At 44.1% G+C, this 25,613-nt stretch overlaps 1 long non-coding RNA gene across 2 annotated transcripts in view; it reads left to right on the forward strand.

The window, feature by feature from the left end:
• The window catches only part of LOC146865730 (uncharacterized), a 108,565-nt gene that overhangs the window by 51,279 nt on the left and 31,673 nt on the right, over window positions 1-25,613 (forward strand). Inside the window, exon 1 of one of the 2 annotated variants that reach the window (XR_014976686.1) lies at window positions 3,579-3,699. The exons of the other annotated variant lie outside the window; for it this stretch is intronic. This is a non-coding gene — a long non-coding RNA (uncharacterized LOC146865730). Of the gene's footprint in view, window positions 1-3,578; window positions 3,700-25,613 lie in introns of those variants that run through there. 2 annotated transcript variants of the gene reach the window in all.

Below are 25,613 nucleotides of genomic sequence, written 5' to 3' on the forward strand. Positions count from 1 at the left end.
TTCTTTGTTCGTAGTTTCTCTTGCAAATGTTACTTGTGGTTCCAGTACTTACAGAGATCGGCTCCTGCGAACGGGGAAATAAGGCGTTGCGGGCCCCGAGCCCGATACTGGAACTTCTTTCGTGACGTGGAGAGTCGACACAGGTCGGTGCGACTCTCAGCTTGGGAAGTGGTCTTGGGTCCTCGATCAGCGGGTGTGGGCAGGTAGGCAGGCGCGGCCAGCGACCCTCAGCACGGCGGTGCAGGGGGGTCTCCACAACGGGGGTGGCGCGGCCTGAGATGTCCGGGGATAGCGAAGCGGGGTCACAGGGCACAGTCAGTGCAGCTGGATGACCCGGCGTAGATCACAGTCGTCGGACGGTTTCCGGCCGGAGGGGGGATAGCGCGTTCAGCGCGCTCCAGTGGCAGGCGGTGACAGGGGTGCAGGCACCCTAGCCCGGGGACAGAGAGCGGCTCCGGGCGGAGCGAGGCTCTCACAGGGTTGAGGCAGGCAAGCTCCTGAGTGTCACGGCCCTAGGAGGGGCGATGAGGGGCGCAGTCTCTTTCCAGCGGGATGCACACACGGCTCGAATTGGAGGACGAGCAAAAGCACAGAGAACCCACTGGTCCTGGGGTTCAGTTCAGGGGGCAAGCTCAGATCAAGCCCTTGGAGAATGTTCAAGCACAAAGTAGCAAAGTCTTTTCAGTAAGTCTCTTCCTCTCCTTTCTCAGCAAGGCAAGCAGCAGGCCAGCTCCTCCAGCGTCTTCTTCTCCTTCTAGTCGGGCAGAGGTTCTTTGTGGTAAACAGGATTCTGATTTCTTAGGAGCCAGGCTCCTACTTTTATACCATGATTCTTTTGTTCTTTAGCGCCAGGGGGCCTAGGCCTGGCTCAGTCCAGTTCTGGAGCACTTTGTTATGGTAACTCTGCTCTTTCCTTTCAGCAGCAGGGCAGAGACATCAGCCGCCCCACAGGGGGTGGCGCCGGCTTTGTGGTGGCAGAGCACAGGTCTATTCAAGAGTCAAGGTGTACTCCTCCCACCCATCCAGGTGTCACCTCTCTACCCACCACCTGGCAGCCAACCTGTCTCTGGGGATTCCCCAACCCTGCTCCTTACTGTTGCCAGGCAGAACACATACACACAGCAGAGGCGGACTGAGATGGTCAGGTCAGTAAATACTAACTTTCTAAAAGTAGTATTTACAAACCCAGGATATTAAAATAAATTTGACTACAAGAAGTATTTTATTATTCTGAGTTCAGGCATACTAAACTTGACATCCTACCATGCTCTCTGAGTCCACTGGGGTCACAGCGTTGGCGTGATCCCGGCAGCCCATTCTGGCCTATGGAGAGCAGGTAGCCTTCAATAGTGAAGAACGAAAATGGCTGTAATTCACTACTAAGACATGCCACACACATCAGGGCATGTCCTACCTTATGCCTACAATGCACCCTGCCCGTGGGCCTACCAGAGGGGTGGCTAATATGTAGGTAAGGGAAGGTTTAGGGACTGGCAAGTGGGGGCACTTGCGCAGTCAGCGCGACGTCCCAGACCGCGCACAGGGTCTGTGGTGGCAGACCCTAGACACATTTTACAAGGCCGCTTTCTGTGGGTGGCGCAACCAGCGCTGCAAGCCCACCAGCAGCATTGGCATTCACAAGCCCTGGCACCCCTGGTGCACTTTACTGGGGACTGACAATGAATCCAATAAACCAATCATGAACATCAATTACAGGTACACTTTACCTAGGGAGCACTTGCACTGCGGCACGGATTAGCCGTGGCGCAGTGCCCTGAGCGGACAACACCAGCAAAACAATCGAGGCACACCATCAAAAAGTGGGAGGGAAACTCACGCCAAGGTGCCAGGTCTAACAAATCCACATCTAGTTTTGTTTTTACCAACAACCCAATGTCTGATTGTTGTCTAATCAAGGTATCTTCAGTTCCAGAGATCTGCTCCTCTACCAATGCAACTCTTGTATTGATTTCTGTTGATGTTTTCACCAGTCTTCTTACTGAATTTTGCAATTTGCGAACTGCCCCCTGCATGCGAAGGTTCTCAGACTTTGTCTCAGCACGGTGATCCATTATGCTCTTATAGATTAATTCCAAAGTTACAGGAGAGCGTTGAACACCTGTATTCATGCCATCGGCTACATCCATATTAACTGATAATAACAATTCTTCAGATACAGATACAGAAGCAGAATCCTTACTGGCAGAAATCTCCCATCTGGGTTGAGTGATCCCACCAGACAATACATTGGAAGGGTGTTCAACAGGATCTTGTAGCTTTTTCACCGTTTCATGATTAAATGACTGCTCTATCCCAAATTCCTCCTCATTGGCCCAGTCACCTGTAGTGCTGAGCCCCTCTATTTCATCATCAGTTTCCGTTTCCTTATCACTTTCATCATTGTCCAGTTCCGATACTGCAGACAGGTCCGACATGGAGTAAAACTTGCCATCTGATCCAACATCAACCTCAGCGCATTTATCTGCCGATATTACCGAATTCGGAGCTGGACCTAAAGCTGAATCATCGGCCTCATGAGTTTGAGTTTGGGTATCAGGCAGCTTATGCTGCACAGGACTTACATTCTGCACCAAGCATTGAGTCTGTAGTGTTGTCCGATCGATATTTGTATTGCCTTTATTTGTTAAACGCTTACTGAAAATAGCTGGGACCACTCGATCTTTCACACTCTGATTGCTTTTGATTCTTCTTCGGCGTCTGAGAAGTAGGATCAGCGCTTGTTGGAGCTCCACCTCTACACACTGCCGCCTGTATAGAATTAGACCCCTCAATAGCGCTATCTAAATCAGCAACATTAACAGAATCACTGGCGAGTCTCACAGTAGTGGTATCCGCTGTAGTCGCCGTGGTCGCCACCACAGCTCCCCCACGAGTTTTTGTACCTCTACCTCTTGCCATACTGATATAAATCACAGTTAGATAACTCTGCAGCGGAAGGTGGACTCTTCAACGCCAAACCACACTACCTCTTGTTGCAGATTTGATGATATCTTTGCACGCTTCCTTTTTTTCTTTTTTGCAATTGCCGTTTTTTTTTTAATTATCCAGCTTTATCGCTCCAGCCGCAACAAACAGTGATCGTGCCTCGTAGATATCTAAATATATCTCCCCGTATGGAACAAGTTGTGTCTCAGCTGTGTCTCAGCAGCGTTACCCGCTAATCAAGAAATGCACCAAGCAGCCAGAAAAAGCCGATATCAGCTAATCTCCGTATCTTTGTTTTCTCAGCAAGTCAATATGCTGCTACGGTGTTTATCGTTGATCCATATGTTGTTGCAGCATCACTCAGAATCACCTGTGCAAGCGCCCTCTCTGCAGCTTTACAGGTAGGTGCCAACAGGGGAGAGTCACCGGGAGTGAGGAAGCAACCACTCACACAGCCACGCTAGCGGCCGCCATCTTGCCCTCTAGCACTCTCTTTCTCTTACTGCCTCTCCTCGCTCTCTCTGCCTCTTTCCTCTCCTTCCTGCTGTTTCTGAATCTCGTAGCAGCGTGGCCCACTCACTCTTGCAGGACGTCACTAACTGACCAGGCAAGCCTCGAGATCAGCCCATAGAGTTCTGCAGAGCTGCTCCTCCTCCGTGCTCCCTTCGTTCTCAAGCAAGCGCCGCCGCCAGGGGCCTCCTCCTCACCCAGCGGGGTCCTCGTCCGTACCACAAGCTGTAGAAGCATCCGTCGGTAAGCAGATACCCAGCTATCATCAGCCCCTAGCGTAGATGTCGGGAGAGATAACCACTGATTTTGGCACAGGTAAGCCAAATCGGGGGCTTAGGGCAGGAGCCCTGGTACGGTGGTCCTAAGTGATCGCCATCTTGCTTTCCCAGTCAATGTAAATCTTAATGACGCCGCACAGGTTAAAAAATACGTTTTCCAGCTTTGCTAATTGGCAACCTGATGAAGTATAGAAAAAGGCAAAAAAGCGGCTCTGCACTGCACAAGAACTTCTCTGCTGCTGCACATGGGGGAAACAACACTTTGGTAAAGTAGTGCAGTCAGGGGCGTAACTAGACCCAAATTTGGGGAGATGGAGGTGAGACTAACACTTCCAACGATGGGGCAGAGTTATCTATAGTGCCAATAGAAGAAAAAAGTGATAAATTGTGCAGTTTAAGAATATTGGTCAAACCATTATGATTACAACAAACATATTTTAGTGAATTTAACGGTGTTTATAGGCTCCTGAAAGAGTTTTAAAATGGGGAGTAAGTTATTTGACAACTAAAAAGCATCTTCTTTAGATATCAGTACAAGTCACTTGAGAACCAGTTTTAGTGAAGTTATTTCAAAACGATGAACCAATATTCCAGTTTTCCAAATATTTCTTTTCTTCTGTGAAATGCCAATGAGCTCATTGAATATGTTTAAGTGCATCTTTAGAAAGACGCTTGTATACTACTGTTGACCTAAAGTCCGTTTTCAGTCTGCGCATCAGGAAACATATGCTTGTTTGAGGCAGCACACATGTATAGGTCTCAGAATTATGAGCATAGTAGGCTACCACACCTGTTTTCGAGGTTTGTAACTGTCATGTCATGGGTTTGGTCTCTAATGCATCTTCCTATCCTGCTGTGATTGAATACGTGAGGGCCAATCAAGTGGCAGTATTACCCCTTGCTTATTACTCTGCCAGGAGTCTGGGCTATCCCAAATAAAAAAAAACGTTTGAGCAGTTATGATATGGGATGACTGAGTTGTATCCGCGAAAGAAGGCACAAGGCCAAAGACCTGGCTAAAAAGGTAATCGCCTTGCAACAAATGGTGTTCCAGCATGTAGAAAATAGAAGTATTCCTTCGGGAACCTGAACACATAGGGGCAGATTTATGACGTCTGGCGCATCTCTGCTAATCAGCAGAGATGCGCCAGAAGAGTTGCGACGCATCCACCCATCCGTTTGCCACCATTGATGCGCTGCATTTACAATGCGGCGCACCGTGGCACTCGGATGGACAGATGCGTGACGCATCTCCTGTCGGAAAGGCGGCGCATTGCTGGAGTTTGACGCAGCTTGGCCTTAAAAGTGACTGAGTGAAATCTTGTAGATTTCACTGCGTCACTTTTCCGAGGCTTTTTCCGATGGAACGCCCACCCTGCATACATTAAACCTGACGCAGGTTTAATGTGGCGCAGGGCTTTACACCGTGACGCATCTCCATAGATGCGTCACGAGGTAAATAGGGCGCAACGTGGCGCAGGGTTCACGCCGCCGCTGCGTCACAAAAGTGACGCAACAACAGCGTAAAAGTGTCGCAAGTCTAACCTAAATCTGCCACAGAGAGTGTGGTTGATGGGCAATGTCCTGCAAAGAGGTCATTCTACCAGGAAGAGAAATTATGCCTCTTAATAGCATATGTTGTAATAACAAACACCATGCTGGCACTTCTGTTCTGAAGCCCCCTGGAACATGAAGTGACGTAAAGTGCCAAATCAATGTCGTTTTTAAATCCTGCAGGGGTAATGTGTATTATAAAATGCAACATCTGTTACAAATTTCCCCAAAATTCCTTAGAGAAGAATGACCATATTCTCCATTAGTGTCTAATAAGCTTGTACACTAATTATAGCTGTGAGCTTGGCCTCGACAGAGAAAGGGAGACTCTTAAATGGGACACAAAATGGAGACCAAATACACAATATGGTTACCAGTTTGTCAGTGTAACACTAGCACAAAGAGTGGGCAAATTAGTATATTCATTGTGCAGTGATTTTTCATTGGCAATATATTAAGTATAATATTAGAGCTAGGCTGCCTACGACACCCCCAGGTTTATTTTGACAACAGAATACGGTGTCTTGAGTTGCTGCCAAACTGCACTAGTTTGAAGGGGCAGGTCACAGTGATGCAATGCCTTCAGAAGGAGAGTGCTGGTATGCTGCCTCTGCATAGACACCATCCCAGAGAAAAAACATAAAAGCGCTATATTGAAGCTAATTCTACATCTGTCTTACAATGTACTCTAAGAAAATGATAAAAGCAGTATTAGCTTCAGGTGAAATATGTGTGCCTTTAGTTAGACATACATTATATGTTCAGGCTTCACATGCTGAACTGTGTCTCAGTCTACCCATAGGTCAGGCGGAAGACACCAGAGCTATCCCTCTAATGGCAATGCTCCATCGCCAAAGGATTGAGGCACAGTCCATTGTTTCAGCTCAATTTCTTCTAAAATTGCCACAGACCCCACATTCATAGCTTGGGGGTAGTCACTAGGTACACTTAAAACCTGCAAGATATGTGTTGAGTTGCTACTTATAAAGTTCATCAAACGTCATAAGGCATCTTTTTTCTGAGCTAACAACATCAGACAAGATATGAAGATAATCAATGAACTAATTGAATTTTAAAAGTCATCTTAAAAATAAAATTGTCCTCTGTGTTATGAACAGGTCAAGACAGAGTGCATTCCAAATTGAGGAAGCAACAATATAGAAGGAACAACTTCCCCTGCACCACCTATGCCAAGCACTTCTAATTTGGGGGCGTGAGAGCAGGAGTGAAGTGCCAAAATGAAGGGATAGTGATGTAAGTAAACACAGGAATGAACGCAGGAACCTCTTCTGTATAAAGTAGGATCTTTATTTGCAGAGCACAAACAAAGCGTACACCACAACCGCAGACCGGACACCAACTGCCAACAGCTGGAATCCCCACAACAGTAACATGCTAGTACTAAGAACACTACAAGCGTTCTAGGATCTAAACTGGGAAAGGACATAAAGGAAGGCTTTACACACACACCAGAAACAGAGTAAGTACAAGCAAGGCTAATACGTAAATAAGTATTTACAACACATCTTCTTCCCTAAACCAAAACAAAGAAATGATGTACCCCAAGAAGCGATCACATTACTTGTGACACACATAATCAACCAAATAAGCTGGAGGTCTGCGAGACCTCACAACTCTGGTCTCCTCGCAGTGAACAGAATCATTGTTAACACGGGCTTGACTCTGTACATCAGAAGAACTACAAGCATCACCACCACCATCCTCCCTACAGCGGCTTGAACTCATACCCAAAGTAACATCTTCCGGAGTGGAAAACAAATAACCGCTACTGGTTGCACCTGAAACAACAGGTGTAAGAAAATCCTTAACCACAGCAGACTTGCTATACAAAGCCACCCTTCGAAGGTTCCACTTTTCCCCATTGTCAAGCACCACATAATGCTGAAAAACCTTCTTCACCACATGTGGACCCCTAAACTTCGAAAGACCCTTGGCCACTCTCCCCGATTTGACTTTGACCAAGTCACCCACAGAAATTGTACTCCCCATTTTAACAATTGACTCTTGCTGAGTGCAACCAAGAGCTGAATTTTTAATCCAAGAGGGAGCAAGTTTAGTGCCAGGACGTCTCCCTCGCATGAGTTCAAAAGGCGATTTAAAGTCTGCCTTATGAACAGTGGTCCTATAGGCCCACACCATGTCCCTGACCATCTCATGTGCAAACCCCCCAGAAACACACGACATTTGAATAATCCCCTTGACCACTCTATTAGCCCTCTCACACACACCATTCGCTTGCGGGTTATAAAGCGAGGTACGGTGATGCGTCACACCACACCCACTCAGAAACACACGCATCTTCTGAGAAGTTAGTTGGGTACCATTATCTGTGATTAAAATTGAAGGATACCCCTCATCCAGAAAAATCCCTTTTAAAAACTGAATGGTGCAAACCGTGGTTATGTCCTTAACAAACTCCACCACAAGCCACTTCGAGTACACATCCACTATCACAATGGCAAACCGTTGAGCAAAAGGCAATTCGTCCATAGGACCTATAAAATCCAAGCACACAGTATGCCATGGTATACCCGGACAAACAATGTGGCTGGGTGTAGAACTAGACCCAATCTTGAGTCTCTTTTCACTGTTCTTACACACTGAACAATTCTCCACCCACGAGGTCACCTGTGAGTCCATGGCAGGCCACCAAAAGTCTATTTTCAACCTACGCTGTGTAAGAGTTTGCCCTAAATGACCCTCATGAGCCAACTTAACAATTTTCAATCTCAAACCATACGGTGGAATAAATCTATCGCCTCTCATTAAGACCCCAGCACCATACACTGACAACTCATCCAACACCTTAATGAAAGGCCGCACCGGTGGTTGAACACAGCTTTCACGCCGGGAGCCTAGTTTCACCAAATCAATCACCTTCTGCAAAACTGTGTCTTTTTCCATGGCATCCAACCATTCCTCCTTAGTGAAAGTACCCTCACTCAAGGCGACCACATCTAGAATGACGGCAACAGCCTCATCACCATGCGTATCAGACAATTCCTTCACCGTAGCATCCTCTCTAAGAGGAAGCCTTGATAAACAATCCGCCTGTACATTACGCCACCCTTGAACATATGAGATATCATACTGATACTCCTGAAGTCTTGAAGCTAATCTTGCCAACCTTGGTGAACCCTTCCCCGCTCCCCCTGGGGACAAAACCTTTAACAATGGCTTGTGATCTGTTTTGAGCTGGAACTTTGTTCCCCACAAATATGTCCTGAAGTACTGGACACCCCAGGCAGCAGCCAATGCCTCTTTTTCTATAACTGAATAATTCTGTTCAGATGAGGAAAGGGTGCGAGAAGCAAAAGCAATGGTCTTTTCACCTTCCTGCCATCTTTGCAACAAAATCGCACCTATTCCTATGGCACTGGCATCCACCATCAAAATGGAAATACGCCTAATGTCAAAGGGGGTTAACACTTTTGCCTGACACAACTCTTCCTTAATCAGGTTAAAACACTCCTCATGACAAGCACTCCAACAAAATTTCACACCCTTCTTGAGTAAGGATCTCAGAGTCATGGTTTTGCTAGAAAAATTCTCCACAAACTTCGAGTAAAATTCGATGAGGCCCATGAAAGACCTGAGTTGCTCCTTATCCATGGGACGCGGAGCTAACTTTATAGCCTCAAGTAAGTCCTTCTTCGGCTTGACCCCCTGAGCAGAAATCTCATAACCCAAATACTCTATGTTTTGGACAAGAAACCGACACTTCTCTTTACGTAGAGTCAACCCAGCATCTTGGATTCTCCCCAAAACACTTTTAAGAACTACATTATGTTCTGTAATGGTGTCTCCAAAGACTAAAATGTCGTCCTGAAAGAACACCGCTTTCTCAATACCTTTAAAAATCTCAGATACCATGCGTTGAAACACACTAGCCGCAGAACTTAAACCAAATGGGAGTCTAGTAAACTGAAACGTGCCCTCGGTGGTAATAAAAGCTGTGAGTCCCTTAGACTCATCATGAAGGCGGATTTGGTGATAAGCACTCTTTAAGTCTAACTTCGTGAAGAATTTTGCCCCTTGTAAGGTTGAGACAAGTTCGCCTATGTTTGGAAGAGGAAAAGTATCAGCCACAACATACCTATTCAATGACCTCAAGTCCACACAGAACCTAATTTTGCCATCAGCCTTCTGCGTGATAACGACCGGAGATACCCACGAAGATGCCTCCACCGGTTCAATAACACCCCCCTGTAACATTTCCTCAATCACCTTCTTGACTTCATCCTTCACTGAAAGAGGGACCCTCCTCACCTTATGCTGCACAGGAACAGAGTCATGTTTCATGATTATCTTGTGGACATAACCCTTCAACTCTCCCAACTCATCTCTAAAAACACTCCCTGCTTCACTGAGAATGTCACTAAGGGTGTGTTCATCCACTACCATGACCTGATTAGGTGCTCTAGGGTTCACTATTATGTGCAAATCATATTGATGGATCCAACCCAAAATTGGTGGACCATCAACTGCAACATAAACTTTCCCTGTGATTGATCTTCCTTCAAAGTGAATATCCGCGTCGAAATAGCCCAAAAGATCTATCCTCTCTCCTTGGTAACCTGTTGGTGAGATGTCACTCTCCTTTAAAGGTTGATTACCCCACTCACCCCTGAATAAAGGCTCGGGAATAATTGTGTGTCTTGAACCCGTATCAACCATCAGAGTTATATTATGTTCATTAATCACAAACTGTGCCTTAGGTCTCACTTCTCTCTTCTCATTACAATCACTCACACACACATCCTCAACACACAAAATTTTGTCTTTATCACGCTTTAACCCTTTGGATTCATCTTCGACGAAAGCTACACTAGAATTTCCTTTCGTCCTACACATCCTAGAGAAATGCCCCAATCTCCCACACTTGAGACACTCTTTATTGTTAGCAAAACAGAACTTCGCGTCTGATTTGTGGTTAAAGCTACCACATCTAGAACAACACCCTCTATCGTTCGAATTTTTCCCAAAATTGCTTTTCTTTAAGGGATTCTTCTTGTAACCCAACACAGCTACGTTCTCATCATGACCTGACTCACACTCACTGTGAGATTTGTCGGCAACTACAGAAATCGAACCCTGTAGTGAATTACAACCTTCTAGCTCTTTTATACATTTTTCTGACTCTTCTACTACTTTGGCTAAATCTATCGCTACTTTCAGTGACGGATTCTTAGCCGCCCACAATCTCTCCTTAATCTTCTTATTGTTGCACTGCACTATGAGTTGATCACGTATCAACTCGTCATTCATTACCCCAAAGTTGCACTTAACCGACAGTTCCCTGAGGCGTGCTACAAAGTCATCTATCGACTCCTCCATGCGCTGTTTGTGAGTGTAGAATTTGTATCTGTTCATCACGAGGTTCTCCTCTTTACCAAACCTCACTTCCAGTCTCGTAACAGCTTCTTTATATTCGTTAGGAATAGGCTGACCACTAGCTTGTAAAGCTTGAGGAAGGTATTGAAATTCTCGTTGCCCCTCTTTGCCCAGGGCAGTCAGAAGTAATGCTTTCTTCCGTTTAGCAGGAAATTCTTGACCATCTAATGCATCCAAATAGTTCTCGAACATACGTATCCAATCTTCCCAAGAGATTGATGGGGCACCTGGTTCGCTGAGAAATTGAGGTGGAAGCGTCACATTGACTTGTTGGTTATTTTGCTGTGCCATGCTGGCCTCCGTTAGCACTGAAGTTGAAATATGACAATATTCTGAAGGTAACTCTTAGCGAACACAGGTTGTGGTTGTAAACAGGATTAAAAAACAAAAAAAAAAAAAAAATGGATACTATTCCCTGCGCTTGTGAGAAGAAACACTTGTTCCTTTACGACCCTTAATCCGCACTTGCGGTGGATTTCGCACTAGAACTGTACTTAAATTCACGAACCAGCACTACGACGGCAGCTCAATAGCGCGAGCTCGCGGAAACGAGTTGTTGTATACAGACAGTCCTGCTGCTAGGCAACACTCGCGCTCTACTGCCCCATACGCGCATTAGATTTGTTGCTTAGTAACGCGCTGTGTGATTGCGCACACACGCTGTTACGCTCACGCCTGGCTGCGCTTCCCTTCGTAGCCGCTCGTAAGGTTCGAAAGACTCACAGTTCACGGCGTGACGTCACTTTCTCTCCGAGACGTCGCTAAAGTGCCTTTTCTTTTCAACCGCGTCGTGGAAGACCTGGATTGAGGAAACAAACACTACCGGCAGCACGTCGTGGCTTCTCCCTGGTTGTTGTCGCTCGTTGTCTGTCTGCTCGCTGTCTGCTCGGCTACTCCCAATTCCTGTGATCCCACGTCCGGTCTGTTTCTCCAATCGTCGCCAAAATGATGTAAGTAAACACAGGAATGAACGCAGGAACCTCTTCTGTATAAAGTAGGATCTTTATTTGCAGAGCACAAACAAAGCGTACACCACAACCGCAGACCGGACACCAACTGCCAACAGCTGGAATCCCCACAACAGTAACATGCTAGTACTAAGAACACTACAAGCGTTCTAGGATCTAAACTGGGAAAGGACATAAAGGAAGGCTTTACACACACACCAGAAACAGAGTAAGTACAAGCAAGGCTAATACGTAAATAAGTATTTACAACAGATAGCTTAGACTTTAAAACAAGTAAAAAATGATGGACTGGAATGGGGCTCCAAACATTTACCAGTGGCTGAGAATAATTCAAACACCCATCCATCACTTTTCTGTATTATTCATTGTAATGCCTAAAGTACGAATGGAGGGGCAGATTTACAAGCCCCTTGCACCTCTTTTATGCCGCCGTTGCGTCACTTTTGTGACGCAGCGGCGGTGCAAAGCCAGCGCCATGGTGCGGGGTACTTACAACGTGACGCATCTGGGACGTTGTAAAGCCCTGCGCCACATGTAGGCATTCCGGCGCAGGGGGGGGGGGGGCGTTCCGGCGCAGGAACGCCTCCTAAAAGTGGCTGTGTGAAATCTACAAGATTTTACTCAGCCACTTTTAAAGGCCATGCTGCGTCAAAACCCTGCGCCTGCTTGGAGCTGGCATAAGGATTGACGCAGCCTTTTAAAGATAGGGCACCCCCGAGCCTTGCTGGAGCTGCGTCGCGCATGCGACGCAACTCCAGCAATGTGCCACCTTTACGGCAGCAGATGCGTCACGCATCTGTCCATTTTTGCCTCATGGTGCGCCGCATTGTAAATGCGGCGCATCCATGGTGGCGGAGCCGTGACGCACAATAACTGGCGCATCCCTGCTGATATGCAGGGATGCGCCTGTTATTTTAAATCTGCCCCGGTATGTCCAGACGTGGGTCCATTGCTTACTGTGCCACTGGAGACAGGCAGGACACGACTGAAGAGGCCCAAATATGCTGAAACTGACCTTGTGTTGCATGTGTTCCTAATCAGAGAAGACCTGGCTTGGCAGTTCAAGCTGGACAGTTGCTACCATCAGGATTAAGGCTGATAAACGTCTGGTTGAGTCTCATCTGAGGTAGCATAGTGAACATAACAATGGTGGACTGGGATGCAGACCAAATAATTACCAGTGGCTGAAATTAATTCCATCCATCACTTTAAAAAAAAATTCACTTAGACTTGGAAGCAAACGAATACGCAGCATGGGGCCTATTTCATAATAGGCTCTGTGGGCAAAGCAGAGCGCATTACAATGAATCCTTCCAAAAATGGGCAATCAGTGCAGCTTACGTTTAGCCTTCTAGAACCTAATCAAATGTCCTATAGAAAGGCTGCTATATTTTGAAAGCCTAGGAGCTTGTAAATAGCTGTCTTAAGAAGGACAATGTAGAAAATATTGGCACAGTTCAATGTAGAAATAATGGTAACATTAAAAAAAAGGATTTGTTTTTCAAGTTCCTATTTTGAAAGTAAAAGGAAGGCACAGTAGAATGAGACAGACGGAAGCGTCCTCATTGTAATCTTTCCTGACATCATACTTCAAAGACACAAGTGCAATATCAGTGCCTAAACTAGGCCTTAAACTCATCTGGTTAGCATCCGGTAACTAGCACTGTTCCAAATATTTAGAAATCCGGTGAGCCAGAAAATCTCGCCAATTTTAGTGACTGTTGGCGTAAGAAAGATGAGCCTGCAGTTAGCTTCTGCCCTGGGGTCCAAGTTTGACGTTTTTGAAAGGGTTTGACTGCCCCTGTCTTCCATTCACTAGGGACAGTGACAGATAAAAACAGGTGTTAAGGCTGAAGGTAAAAGCAGTTTTAATGGTTTTATAGCCCTGACTACAAATATGTCATCATGGGAGCCCAACTTTGGAGGTTAGAAAGGAGGAAACCTCTCTGCTTCCTTGATCATTTGGAGAACTGTGAGGAGATTGATAAAAATAGGAAAAGCTTGTAATTATGCCGCAGGGCAATACAATTATCAATGTCCTTGATCTTTGTTTTAAATGACCACCTTTTACATGGTATTCAACCCAGAAGTTTGCCTGATCTGTCTTCGTTTGCTTTAGAAGCCTGCACACTTCACTCCTGCTAGTCAGTAGTAAAGAGCTGTGTTCTTCTTTAAAATGCACTGAAATTGGCATTCACCTGATGGGCACATTTAAGTTACTTAAAAGTCACTAATATATGTTCCTACGGGTATCCAGGGCCTGTCAATGAACTGCTACTAGTGGACTGCAGAACTAATTGAGCCACTCACTACAGTAGCATTGCAAAGCATGTCTCCAGGCCTGCCACTTCAGCCTGGCTGTGCAGTTTTTAAACTGCCAATCTGACCTCTCAAGATCATACTTTTAACAGCATATACCTTCCTTTTAAAATATTTTCAAGACACCACTGTGGAAGGCCTTATTGCCAAATAAATCAGAGTGCATGGTATTTAAAAGTAGGGCATGTAGAAGTTAATGTTACACATGTACTGACAGTGAAAAGGCGCCAAAGGCCCTTTTCACAGTGGAAAGGTAAGTTTCCTCATAGGAAAACACTGGATTACATTATAACACCTCATGATAATAATTTTCGGTGGGAATCAGCTAAAAACAGAATTCAAGGACTCATTAATAGTTAATAGTAATTAAAATTCCAATTTATTGGTAAAATCTAATTTTTACTATGTTGGAAAAGGTACTTTTAGAAAAGTTACCCTTTCCTTCCTAAACCTTTAGGGGTCTTTCTGCAGTTATTCAACTGTCACCTGACTGAGGATGGTTTCCCTGTGGTGGGATGTGGACTGCTCTCAGATAGAGAACAAAGGGTGTGGGAGATGTTGGCCTTCCTGTTGACAGGCTGTGCCGAAGGACTGGTTTCACTTCACATAAACCTACCCTGTCACAAGCAGATTAACCTGACACCAGGCCTGCCCCTTCATTTGTACCACTAGTTCACTTGGCTCCTAGAGCAGTCGGATGGGGAGCTGCCCCAGAACTGGTTTGGAACGACCACATGGGAGGGTTTGCCCATTAGCAATAACCCTGCCTCTGGGTGTGTCCAGGGAGTTCTGACTAAGGGAAGCAAGGTCCTGGATCCTTGGTTTTATGTAGGGAGAGCACTGTGGAATAGTATATAGTTAAACTCACTGGAAGCGCTGTAAAATTGGGCAGGGTCACCTCTGGGAACTCTTACCTCATTGGTTATGGTGTGGCCAGCGCTTGCCCCTAAACACAGGCTGGCATTGGGCTAAATGTGGCATCCCCAGTACCTTTTTTAGACAACTTTGGACCTGATAAAAATCTGAAGAGGGCCTGCCCTTTGTCTGAAGAACCTGACGGAAGACTGGTCCTAAATGCCTTGAATCTAGGATCCTGGAAGTAACTCCAACGGTCAGTTGGCAGACCGCCTGTTTGAGCTACGGTGCTTGAACAAGCTTCTAGAGGCCTCTTTCCGTTTTCTATCTGACTAGTCCCAACTGAATCTGACCTGATCCCTTCTGCTGGTCTCTGGAAGTGAGTCCTGGCCCCAGGTACTGTTCCCAAGATCTTGGGCCCTTGTATGCGCTCAGACTATACTTCTCTGTGCATAACTGTAAGCTTCACCAGACTTGATGTCGAGCATCGGTTTGCTAAACTTCATTGATGGTTTCACCGTATTCAATACCGAGCAGCAACCGATCAATGGCTTCCCCGAACTCGGTGATGAGCAGTACTAGATTGACAGTGTTAATTCCTATTCTTCCAAGATAAATGTGCACAAACTTCTAGTTTAATAGTAGGCTTTATTACCTCTACCAAAACGGCGGGCTTGAAGGCGCTTCCATTCTAAAGGTGAACTAAGGACTTCTCACTGTTGCCCAGGATACCATGACATATCCAACATTCCTTCCCAGACATTCCACTCCACCCCTGATGACATAGGTGTAATAAACATCACAGGAAGAAACCATAACACATTTCCACCCTTATGAAGAATAATGAAGAACAATATATACAGGGAAAAAAAATGGCATCAGACATACACAAAAAAGGAAAAAAAACTCACACTATAATTATTCTGTTTTTTTTCTCTCCGTCTTAACCTGAGCATACAATTTCACTAATCTATTCATTCATTCCACAAGTCCAGTGGTTTGGGGTGCATAAAGTGCTGTGTGTTGATGCTCATTAGACTAATCACCCAGAAAAAATCTTCTTCTCATCAGACACAAATTGAACTCCATTGTCTAAATTTACAGGCTAGTGAACGCATTAACATTCAAAAACATCCTTGAGAAATTCCAAAACACTTATAGTCATTATTGAACTTACACAACAAGCGGTCACCCATTTAGATATGTAGTCAAACCACACTAATACAAACCTTTCTCCTACAGACAACAATTCAAAAGGTCCTACCATGTCGAAGCCCAACTTGCACCAAGGCACTGCAGGTATTTAAACAAGTGAAAGTGGAGTTTCTCCAACTAACTCAGATTTATCACTCCTAGCATACTGTAAGTAATCCCTTACTGCAACTTCAGTCTGCATTTCAAGACCAGGCCAATAATACTTTACACATATTCTGCTTTTGGTTTGATTCCTACCCAAATGCCTTTACAGCCCAAATGCACAACCTTACTCCTAAGGCCTGCCGGAGGTACTAGCCGGTCTCCTGAATGCAAATTTCCATCCATAATGTTCAACTCATATTTGAACAATTCCCTTCAGTCATCAATGCAGAATAGTTTGGCTAACCTGTCACGTTATAATCTAATACACATTGTCTCTCAGTATCTTTCTCAGCTTCCCTAGTCCATTCCTCTTCTGAAAACTTTCCAATGGCAGCCTGAAAAGTCAATCTGCAACAGAGTTCCTGATACCAGGAACATCATCACTTTGAAATTGAATTTCCTGACTCTTTCTATCCATTTTTTATTCTAGGAATTGCTCGTTCTGACCCTTTACATGTAAACAGCTGTGTCAATGGTTTGCAGCCAGTCCTTGAAATGAAAGATAAACCGCAAAGGATAAACTCAAAAAGATGTATTGCCCAACTACATGCAAGTGCCTCCCTTTCTGTAACAGAATATCTCTCCTCTGCACCTTTGAGAGATCGTGATGCAAAGGCTATTACCTTCTCTTTGCCATCCTCTTCCTGAGTCAGCAATGCACCCTGCCCTTTTAAACTGGCATCAGTAGTCAGAAATGTTCTCTCGTGGTGTAAAAATGTCCCACCATGGGCATTTTGCCAATTTCAGATTTCATCTCAGTGAAAGCAGTCTAACAATACTCAGTCCAGACAAATTTAACTCCCTTATACAGTAATGATCACAAAGTAAACACTTTATTTTGCAAAATTTGGCACAAACATAAAGTAATACTCCGCTAAGCCTAGGAATGATCCAACTTGATTCTTGTCTACAGGGGGTGGTGCCTTACAATAGACTCAGCTAAGTCTAATTTTAGACTACCTCCCTCACCAGATATTGTGTGATCAAAGTATGGCACTGTCCCAATCCTAAAGTGACAATTTCCTCTCCTCAAAGTAAGTCCCTTATTTCTTAACCTAGTTAACACTTCCTTCAGTGTGAAATCATGAGTTGCCTTATCCATGCCATAAACAAGCATGTCATCCTGAAGGAATAAAACATTGTTGATACCTTTCAGGACTTCTATCATCAGTCTTTGAAAACATGCAGCCACCGAAAATAAGCCAAACAGAGTCCTACCAAACCAGTAAGCTCCAAGTGGAGTATCAAAGATAAGCGAGGTCTTGAATCTTCATGGAGTACCTGATGATTCCCTGCAAAGAGATCCTAGACACTGAAAATATTGCCCCCCCCCCATGCATCAATAGTGATTCGGCAATGTTCTGTAATAGTTGGCGGTCCATATGTATGGAAAAAACAGAAATGCACCAGGCTAAGTGCGTAAATATAATAACACAAAGCGCAGTAACTCCAGAGACACAACAATAGTCAATACAAGTGTATTACAAGAATTGTTGAGAATTAATATTTTTATTTGATATTCTATTTTTTGTTTTTATTATTTTCTTAGTATGCACAATAAATTACTTTTGTGTACATAACTATTGATAATCAGTCAAGTAATACATTTTGTTGTGGAAAACACATACATGAAATAATCATTAATCAATAGTTAGAAACATCACATAAATGAATGACTAAAACAATTAGTAAGAAATCTATTCAATAGCAAGAAAACACTGAACAAGTACACGTAAATATGAAAATATGACGTGTTTCGGCAAAGCCTTCTTCAGAATATTCTTGTCAGTGGTTACTATAGCATAGTGAGTTATCCATTCAGTAGACAGTGAATTACTTGATCATGAGACCAACGAATTGTTAGTATTCATAACTGAGATGAATTACAACAATGCTCGAAGGGTAGTATAAATCGGAGTACGCTAGCATATACTTCTCGTTCAGTTGGCATAAAGTTCCATTATCCAAGCAATTGTTACTTGATTATGGGTGGATCCTCTGCTACAATCAATTAAAAGTCCACCACGATCTCAAGTATAGATGGCACAGCCAATCTCGCCTCCTGAAGCTATTAATGCGCGTAGGGTCATAACTCCCACTAGGGAACACTAGAAATGCGCCTTATGCCTCTATCGATATCATGGAGTTCAGATGGCAATCACGGTCACCTAAAAAATCAGGCGAGGATACGCAGATCTACTTCTCTTGTACCACTATACGGTCCACCCATATGCACCGGCTTAGATCCCTAAGATCCACTCACATCCTGATCTTCGTACCTTTGTCTTTGAGTGCCAACATAACAGGTGACAACCACTCTGAGGCCTCAATTTTCTCTACTATACCCAACTTCAACAGCCTGTCTAACTCTTCTCTCAAGGGTTCACGCATGAGATTGGGTACTTTCATCACTTTATGGACAACTGGTTTTGCGTTATTCTTTAAAATGATTTTTTGCTAGAAATTCTCCGATAAAGCCTACATTTTCCCTGAATACTTCAGGTAATTCTCTTTAAAACCTTCATCTTCACTAAGATTTGCCACTCATAAAACTTGATCTGGGGAACTGGGATTAAGTGTGATGCCTAGATCCCTCTGTTGATGCCATCCTATTAGGGTGCCCCACCCTTTTGCCATATACACTTTGCCTACTCTCTCAATGCCCTTAAAATTGATACTCCTTGTATTGTAAGCAATTAAGTTAATTTTAATACCCCCATACCAACCAGGTTTTATATCAGGAAGTAACTTTCAATTTTCCTTGCCAAAGATGGCCTCCCAGATTTTATCATCAAGAAGTGTGTAAGGGGAGCCAGAATCAGCCAAAACTGGTACCTTCTTACCTCCAACTGTTTTCTCACACTCATGCATGATTATAGGACCATCATGCACAGGTTTGTTGACAGCACCAGCTGGTAGAAAGTGCAAAAATTACCTGCTGGCTGTTTTTCACAGCACCAGCTGGTGAATGTGCAAAATGCGCAAAAACAGGAAGAGGGAGAGAGAAGCAAAGATTCATTCAGCTTCCCGAACCAGTACTTAAATAATTAAGATGAATGAATCACTTAGGCCGTTTTCCAGAGGCTCTTGGAATTTTTTGATGAAGACCCTCAACTACAATGTCACGGCAGTTGTATATCTTGGTTTTCCGCTTATTTGATTAAGTGGGATTAATCATCATGAGGTCTTAGCATCTGAGTGTCCCATTCTCCAGGTGTTATTCAGCCTCCAACAGGTGCTTGTTTGGTGCGGGACAGTTGTGAATGGGAAGACTGTTCGAATAAAAAATTATTAAAATTATCTTCTCTCCTGTGTAGTTTATTTTTATTTTCATAGGGGAGGGATATGATTAAAAAAGGGGGTCAGGCTTTATTGGAGGATTATAGGTCCAATGCCCCTGGTGACTGGTCAGTCGACATGTTTTAGCCTTAGTTGCCCATATGGGTCAGATGGCTTTCTTCAGGACAGAGTATTCAGCCGTATCAAATATTGAGATACTATGTATGTGCTATGTAGGGTAAGAGTATTTGCTCACCCTATTAGGTCCACAGGTTATATTTAATGCCTGTTGTGGACATATGGTAATAGGCCTTCATTTGGTCTTTTGCTGGAATCTATGCGGGCGTCTTAGTTCCATGAAGCCAGCACTATGGCTTGTAATCCTGTCATGTGGGATTCCCAAAAAGATGTGCAAAATGACCTGTTGGATGTTTTCAAAGTCATCAACAACATTATATATTTGGTATTTTTACAGACTCTTGCCAAATGGCCCCTTTGCCCACAATTTCTGCACATCAAGTTGTGAGCATAGCAAATTGGACAATTAGAAAGATGCCCAGGACTAGTTGTGTTATTTTTACTAGTACCACCACCACACTTCTGCTTATCATTACCCACAGGATATTTGCTAGTGATTACTCTTTCAACAGTATCCAATGTTTTAATACATATTTATTTACCCAACCTGAGGTACCCTCTGTTCTTTCCATAATGTCTCTATCATCTTCTAATGTTAGTTTTTTTATTGAGAATTTCTCCTGCACTCTAGGGTTGTTGGTACAATGCACTGTTTCAATTCAAACATATCTCTAGGTTCACCTTCACCATTGCAAATAACAACAGCATCCAAACTTTTGTAAATATTGCGGCTTTCAGTGCCCAAGTTATGTAATGGTACCCCTTGCTTCCTTGCCGGAGAAAACTTCTTACCTTTGATTTACCATCAGTTATTAATCAAACAGCTTCTTCCATGTTTTCCAAAGCAATATTGATTTGCTAGGGTCAGAGAGAAATTGAGGAGGTTGTGACATATTAGTTGCTGCCATGCTCCTTTAAGTAATTCCAACAAAATAAATATTTAAAATAACCAACTTATCCAGCTAATGAAGATAAAAGGTTGAAAAAAACAAGCTAGTAATCTGATTGGTATGTAGTTCCTCAGGGAAATGGGGGGATAGTGTGTAAAGGAGTTCTAACAGGTCAGGGTGCTCGTGGATCCATTCTAGATGAGTGTCATGCTTCATCATAGAGCTTTTGCTCCTCGTCAAGCTGGCATTGGAATGCTTGACGGTCACCCTTTAGGGGGCTCTTTGGTGGAGATCCTTTTTCCAAAGCGGTATGTGAAATGCCTGTGTAGGGCCCTAAGTGTAGATATGTATAAAAAGTTTGGGGCATATCTATGTTGGAGTTGCGCCACTTTTACGCCGCCGTTGCGTCACTTTTGTGACGCAGCGGCAGCGAAAACCCTGCGCCACTTTGCACCCTATGTACATCGTGATGCATCTCCATAGATGCGTCACGGTGTAAAGCCCTGCGCCACATGAAAGCTGCGTCAGGTTTCATGTGGGCGTTTCCACGCAGGGGGGGCGTTCCGTCGCAGGAACGCCCCTGAAAAGTGACTCAGTGAAATCTATAAGATTTATGTGAAAATCTATAAGATTTCACTGAATCACTTTCCCAACGCTGTTGCGTCAAAACCCTGTGCCTGCTTGAAGCAGGCGTAAGGCTTGATGCACCATGTTAGGTATGGGGTAGGTTGGAACAGTGCTGAAGTTGCGTCGCACTTGCGACACAACTTCAGCACTGCGCCAACCTTACGCCTGCAGATACGTCACGCATCTGCTTGTCCTTGCGCCACGATGCACCGCATTGTAAATGCGGCGCATCTGCGGTGGCGCAAGGGCAAACTTGTGTGACGCATCTTCCCTGGCGCATCCAAGCTGATTTGCAGGGATGCGACAGGGAACTTAAATCTGCCCCTTTATGTTTAAAATGGTGAGGGTAAGTGACTAAAAAAGATCAGGTAGAACTCAAGACTTAAGACTTTTCATTCTGTGAGCTTTCCTGTAAAAGTGTGGGCGCCACCGGCGGAGGTAATGATCTCTGGTAGCCTATTAATATCATAAGGTCGACATGTTTCTTGCCTTATCTTGTCAATAAATGATCTATGACAATTATTCAGGACCAAAAGGGAAAACTAATTATTAAATGCATCTAACACAGTGCTTGGACCCAGAATTGTCGTCAGCGTGGTTCAAGTGCTAAGGAAATAAAAAAAACATTTTGTTACTTTGAAACCCTGCTAATGCTTTCCAATTTAGTGTATAACGAGGTTGACCTGTTGGAACAACAGAACACAAATAGACAAATGGCCTATAAACGATAATGACTGAGTAGCCTTGGTAAAAGTTATGCAATCTGTAATCCATTGAGTGTGCACATTTGGCATGCTTACCACTGTGGAAATCACTTGAAGTGGTAAGTTGGCTAACAGTAGTGAGATGGCACACCAACCATATTACACAGTGTACAAGTACACTGTGAGAATTTAAAATATGGTTTGCTAAAATTCAGAGGAAAACATTGGAAAAACCACTTATTTAATTCGGGTTATGTGTATTTATCCTTGATGGCATCTGGAGTGGTACACTGAACTGCAGTATACTAAGGCAAAAGAGAATAGAACAAAGGGAGCCCTCTGTTGCAAGAGGACGTGGTGGAAGGTGTCCTTGTCCCTTTTGGGGTTAGTTGCAAAGGTAAATTCCTACTTACATCATTGAAGCAATATTCACACGGCGACCTACCCCATCTCTGACACCTTGATAGTGAGGACTGCAGGCGGTCAGCCGCATTTGTTCTAAAAGTCTGGGTAATCGCACTCTGCTGCATTGTCTGAAGTCGCAGTTACCTCGAAACGGGCATCACCGTTGGGTGTGCAATTTAGTACTATCTTAGAATGGAGTGGTAGAGTTTTAGTTAGATTGGGTTGGAGTGACATTCTGACAGTTGTGGGTTATTTAACACACTGATATTGAGAACAAAGCTCAAGCTTGCAGAGTCTAGACGGGTGGCTAATCGTACTTTGGTGCTTCGCACAAGATTGCGGTTGCCTAGATACGGATATCACCGGCGGGTGCAAAATTGCTCGCCATCTTGGAAATAAAGTGCTAGATTAGTTATCAGACTGGGTGCAAGTGAAAAAGGGGCTATTTTTCACAGTAATAGTGGAGACAGAGCACTGACGTGCAGAATCTATGTGGGAGATGGTAGGGGGTATTCTCTTTTTTAAGAAGGAAACATTCAGTGGTCCATACATTTGAATGGATACGATGTGGATTAATTAGAGATAATTACCACTGCTGAAAAAATATGCTAGACCAAGCTAATTGGTCAAGTAATACAGATTCAAGGTTCACTGTATGTAAGTAAGAATGACATGGTGTATGACCCAGGTTGGAATCGATACCCTAATCATTGGCTCTGGATGGGTGTGGAACTAGATATGAATCAATATAGTGTGGCCCTAGTCTACAAGGAACAAGGGCTCAAGGGGGGCAGATCCCAGTGATGTACATCATCGGCATGGAAACCTTTAACTGTATTGATCACATGTCAATTTCCCCTCCAGGAGATGTAATCGCTCAAACCATGTATAGATAAGTGGAAAACCCAGTTCTGTTCTCTTTTAAAGAGGACCCCCTTCATCAAGTTCAGAAGTGATTCAATGATAGTCCAACGTAGATCACCTACAGAGTGTCTGAGGTTAAAAAATGGGCACACATCTTGGTGCTGGTTCTCTGACATTTCACGTTACTGTGATGCAGGTTTTTACTGGGCAAGTTGTCATCCCTATACATAATTTTTTATATGGTCATGCCACTGTGTAGATGCAATTCTTTGTGTTACAATGTTATGTGACTGTTGTCTCTAAGTGAAGGTTCATGAGAGTATAATTTCATTCGTGGCTGTGGTAAGATGGCATACTGAACATGATCCATAAGGGAAATGACCTTTCATAAGAGGTAAAGACCATAAGGTACTCTGGTTGATGGCAACAGCTCTCTGGGGTCTTGTGTGTACATATCCTGAACTCAAAATGTTCCAGTGTTTGCGTATTATTTTACACATTCTGTTTTACTCAGGAGAGTATGTGGTGATGCACGTCAGTATGTCAGTGGGCGCTTTCTCAGTATGCTCTAGGAGGGCCTCTCTGTTGTTGCTCCTAGCTAATTTTTTGCTCTTTCAACAGTATGTGGGGGAAACTCTCAGGCCTCAAGGTTTGTTGTTAGTTCTTGTTCCTGGGTGTCATAATCAGTGATGGAACTGCAGTTGCGGCTCAATCAGAGGAATTGGCCGTAAGGGAGATTTTCTCACAGTGTTCTCAGGTGGTTGCTCCAAAAGAGTAAGAGACTACTACAGTTTGTGTGTTTTTTTAAGGCGGCGGTGGTTAGTTTACCATCTGCCCCCAAGTGTATCATCAAATCCAATGTCCCTCTCTGAAATATTACGGGTGAAATAGAGAAATGGGTTGAGTGAATTGACCCATTCTAATAAAGCTTCAAAAGTAGTTCTGCCCCCATTCCAAAGGATGAGGATATAATCAATGTACCTGGACCAGAGTGAAATTTCACTTGAATATGGGTTGGTGTTGGAGTATGTGTTTTCATCCTTAAAGTCTGCCATGTATAGACAGGCAAAGCTTGGCGCAAATGTGCTACCCATGGACCCCTGGGTCTGATGCCATATTTACTCTCCATATTGAAAGAAATTCTCAGTCAATGCAAGTGTGATGCGCTCCATAATGAAACTTACTGGTGTTTTGGCCATTAACGTTTCTGCATGTAGGGCCTTTTCTACCATTTCCAAGATGGCAGACTAGAGGATATTGGTATAGAGAGCCTCCACGTCCAATGAGACCAGCAGGTCTGTATGGTATGTGTGTGTGGAGCCTTCTATATGTCTGAGCACATCCAGGGTAATTTGCAAAAAAGATGGATTTTTTTCCACCAGGGGTTGTAGGTAATGATCACAGAACATAGAAAGGGATTCCAGTAGGTACGTGTCTGGATTTTGGGGAGGTCATAAAAATAAGGAGTCCTCAGTTCAGTATTGATTAGAAATTCTGCCTTGTATTTGTTGATCCAGTCATTGGTCTCTGCTGTTGAGACGTTTTGTGGGTTCTTTAGCCACTGGTGTAGTATTGACTGTTGGCTAGCTGACAGACACATTCCACATCATAATCAGTGGTCGACAAGATCACGCTAGCACCACCCTTGTCTGCCTGTTTAAGGTGATCTGCCTGTTGTCAGGCATTTAATTGCTGATAGTTCATCTTTTGAGAGATTTTGAAAAAATCAACCTTTGCTATTCTTGGAAACCTCTTTCAGGACTGATTTCTCAAAGTTCAAGACCTTGTTCGGTGTCATGTTACTTGTCGGGGGGAACCTTGAGGGGTTCCTTAAGCCTGAGTCTGACTGATGAAGGGTAGGTTTGTCCTGGAAGAAGGCCTTAAGTCTGATTGTACGGAAAAAATAGTGAAGTTCACAGTTCTCCTGAAATTTGTCGTTTTCTGGTGTAGGGACAACCCCTAAGCATTTCTGCAGAACCATGCGCTTTGTCATGGTTAGGGGTCTTTCAGATAGGTTGACATTGACAACTAGTTTGTCTTTCCCGTCCGACTTCTTGTTTGTTCCTGTGGTTGAAGAGGTTCCTGCCACTGGACCTGTTTCTGTCCTCTTCTTCGTCCTCCTCCTCTGCCCCATTTTCTGCCTGAAAAAGGTTGGTTGTATGGTTGAGGGAAGAGTGGTTGCCCTTCTGGGAACATGGAGACCTGCCAAAATGGAGGTGCCTGGAGTGTCAGTACCCCAAAATTGTGGAAGAAGCCAGGGTTTCCCCTTCTGCGACCCTCCCCTAAGTTTGTTGCCCCAGCTTTCGGTGCTAGAGTTGCTATTGGACGAGGACACATTTCTTCTACGCGAGGTCTTACTCTTCTCTGACATTCAATTGGAGTTCAATAAAGTAAAATGTAGGTGCTTCCACTGGTTTCTAATTTCTAATTTGCCCAGCCTACATTACAAGTACATCGTTCATGAAATTGGCTAATTTACTTTCTCTTACTCCTTGCACCCAA

This window comes from Triturus cristatus, chromosome 2_1 (assembly GCF_964204655.1).
Source record: "Triturus cristatus chromosome 2_1, aTriCri1.1, whole genome shotgun sequence".
NCBI lineage: Eukaryota > Metazoa > Chordata > Amphibia > Caudata > Salamandridae > Triturus > Triturus cristatus.